Genomic DNA, 3,756 nt, shown 5'->3' with positions numbered 1-3,756 from the left:
TGATGACTGGAGTCACCCTAAACTTGCTTACTAAGAAGGCATTCATATCAGTGGGGAATGCCGTGATCACAGACTTTGGGGCTGCCATCGTCAGTGCCCTCCTGCACTGCCAGCGGAAACACGTTCAAAACTCATGTTTGGAGAATGGCTCAAACTTTTCCTGTAGAGAACTCTCTGGCAGAAGATGACAGCCTTTGAAAAGATGTTAGCCAACAAAATAATGGGTGGTAATTGGTTGACAGGCTGAACCTAAAGGGTACTCAGCAATGCCTCCGCCTCTTCACATGAAGGAATAGAGGGCATGCTTATCAGATTTGCAGATGACACCAGATTAGGAGGAATAGCTAATACTCCAGAGGACAGGATCCAAATTCAAAACGACCTGAATTGACTAGAAAGCTGGGCTAAAGTTAACAAAATGAAATTCAACACAGAGAAATGTAAGGTACTGCACTTAGGACAGAAAAATGAAATGCATAGATATAGGATGGCTTAACAGGATGACATGCAAAAGGGATCTAGGAGTCCAAGTAGACCACAAGTTGAACATGAGTTAACAGTGTGATGCAGTAGCTAACAAGGCCAATGCAATTTTAGGCTGCATCAATAGAAGTATAGTGTCTAGATCAAGGGAAGTAATAGTGCCCCTCTATTCTGCCTTGGTCATGCCCCACCTGGAATGTTGTGTCCAGTTCTGGGCACACAATTCAAAAAGGATGTTGAGAAACTGGAGTGTGTCCAAAGGAGGAGAACTAAAATGGTGAAAGGTCTGGAAACCTTCCCCTATGAGGAGAGACTTAGGGATCTGGGGATGTTTAGCCTAAAGAAGAGAAGGTTAAGGGGTGATATGATAGCCCTGTTTAAATACTTGAAGGGATGTCATATTGAGGAGGGAGCTAACTTGTTTTCTGCTGCTCCAGAGACTAGGACCCAGAACAATGGATGCAAGCTCCAAGAAAAGAGATTCCACCTCAACATTAGGAAGAACGTCTTGAGAGTAAGGACTGTTTGACAGTGGAACACACTCCTTCCTCGGAGTGACTCCTTCCTTGGAGGTCTTTAAACAGAGGCTGGATGGCCATCTTTTCTTTGATTGTGAGTTCCTGCATGGCAGAATGGGGTTGGACTGGATTGCCCTTCTTGGGGTCTCTTCCAACTCTATGATTCTATGATTCCTTTACAGTATATCTCTATGCATCCACATGAACTTGGCTACTTCAGCAAACCCAGGAACTTATCACAAAGTGGAGGCTTTGTTTAGTTACCAAGGCAGCTTAAACTGAGTCTTCCCCCATCCCCATCATGGCTTTTCCGTTGTGACACAGTCTTAAAGCTAAGATCACACGATGATTGTTTCCTAGTGTTCTTACTTTGGTCTGTTTGTCTGGTGGGAATGCGACAGTGGGTATGGATGCTGTCTTTGTACACAATATTCAAGGGCCGGGATTACTTTCGTTGCATGAAAGAGCGGTTACAAAATGTAATTACAAGTAAAGAAGGATTTGCGGGGGAAGATGTGAACTACATGTAAGTCTGAGTTGGGCCAACAAATTGGATGTGCCACCAGCAGATAAGGCTTAAATTCCAGGGATTTGTTTAGAGATCAGAGTTGCTGTTTTTAAGGTCTTTTCTATGATGAAAATAGAGATTTCACCACTCCGAATGGATGATCAGATATTTGGTTAGCAGATCACTTGCACATTACAATAAGTGAAAATATCAAATCATCCAACAAATGCAAACACAGAAGGATCCAAATGTGTACGCCTGCTGTCTACCGTTGTGTGCACCAGAATTTGTGAGCACCCTCCCTCCTGCAGTACTTTCCCCCATCTACCCTTAAATCATAGGGTTGTACTTAGTATTTGAGGTTTGTGTCTTCAAGAAAGGTAAAACGCTTCCCTCCTAAAAGTGGGACTGCATTGGCATGCTTTCCCTCAACACCACCAAAAGTTTTCCTGATGCAAAAGGACCAAGGCTTCTTAAGAAATTCAGTGTCCTCTGCCTTTCAAAGGAGCCTGTGGCCTCACAAAAGATGGAGACATATTGGATTGCAAGGGAAGCCTCTTTTTGTGCTGCACATGGATGTTAACTTTCCTGGACTTTGCCATATGACCAGAAGGAGGAGCTGCCAGCCTGCAAGAGATACCCCTCCATTCCATATGAATTGAGAACAAAAACTGCAAAATGCAGGCCTATGACTTTCAGTTTTTTCCTCCTGTATGGTTTTTAACACCTTGTCTGATGAAGCTTCGAAAGCTTGCAACATGTATATTGTGCATTTTGGTTGGTCCAATAAAGGTATCACTGTTTGATGGATTTTGATGTTACTGCCTTAGAAGCATATTTTGGATGCCATGGATGGTTACAGGTGGAAAAGTGGTGAAGGATGCACCAGTTCCATTGGTGTTGGTTATTGGAGAGCATCGCTGGATTCAGGTCATAGTGTTTTGATTAAAATCATGGAATCATAGAGTTGGAAGAGACCTCAAGGGCCATCCAGGGCCATCCGCATTCTGCCATGCAGGAATACACAATCAAAGCACTCCTGACAGATGGCCATCCAGCCTCTGCTTAAAGCCCTCCAAAGAAGGAGCCTCCATCACTGTTGAACAGCTTGTACTGTAAGAACGTTTTTCCTAATGTTGAGCTGGAATCTCTTTTCCTGCAACTTGCATCCATTGCTCCACTGTGTCCTATTCTCTGGAGCAGCAGAAAACAAGCTTGCTCCCTCCTCAATATGACATCCCTTCAAATATTTAAAGAGGGATATCATATCACCTCTTAATGTTCTCTTCTCCCAGCTAAACATCCCTAGCTCCCTAAGTCATTCCTCATAGGGCATGCTTTCCAGACCCTTCACTATTTTAGTTGCTCTCCTTTGGACTTGTTCCAGTTTCTCAATGGGTTGTGTATTCCTGCATGGCAGAATAGGGTTGGACTGGATGGCCCCTGGGGTCTCTTCCAACTCTATGATTCTATGAGGTTGGCCATTGCCTTCCTCTGAGGCTGAGAGAGAGGTTCATGGCTGAACTGGGACTCGAACCCTAGTCTCCAGAGTCGCAGCTCAACACTCAAACCATGAGAATAAATTGGGTTTAACTTGAAGAATAAAACACAGGTAAAAGCCAAAAAAACCAAACAAACCCAAAACCAAAAATTCAGACATCAAGATATGTTTCCTCAAGATAGCAAGAAATAGATACTCAGAGCCACCTTTCACCATAAAAAAGCCAGGCCTGTCCTGCATTTTCAGATGTCAACAGAAACTTGCAGTTTAGACTTTTCAGTTGTAGGTGGAAGTTTTGCTCAAAAGGTGGGTGGAATCACAGTTTAGATAACTGAATAGTCATAGTTTTTCTGGAACTGCCTCCTGATTCACTGAAGGAATATTCTTCATTAGTATTAAATGTGCTTTTGCATTTCTGTTTTACATTAAAAGAGGGGGAAGAACAGCTAACCACTTCTTCCCTGTTTTAAAATGAAAACAACAACAAAGACCCAGCAGCCGAAGTAGACGGCTCCTTCTGTCAACCGATCAACGCTGATGACAGACAAGAACATTTTGTCAGTTTCCATAAATGTGGGGAAAGAGACAGGCAATGGGATTGCGTACACACAATTGTCTGTCTTTTTAGAGGAGAGGACAGATGTGATGAGAAGGGCTCTATCATCCCAATGAACAGGACTGGATCTGGAGCATTCATTTGTTTGTTTTCTCAAGGGCTGGCTCGACCATTAGGTAGACTGAGGCAT

This window comes from Sceloporus undulatus, chromosome 9, assembly GCF_019175285.1.
Source record: "Sceloporus undulatus isolate JIND9_A2432 ecotype Alabama chromosome 9, SceUnd_v1.1, whole genome shotgun sequence".
In the NCBI taxonomy this organism is placed as follows: domain Eukaryota; kingdom Metazoa; phylum Chordata; class Lepidosauria; order Squamata; family Phrynosomatidae; genus Sceloporus; species Sceloporus undulatus.
Note: the sequence above shows the minus strand (reverse complement) of the source record.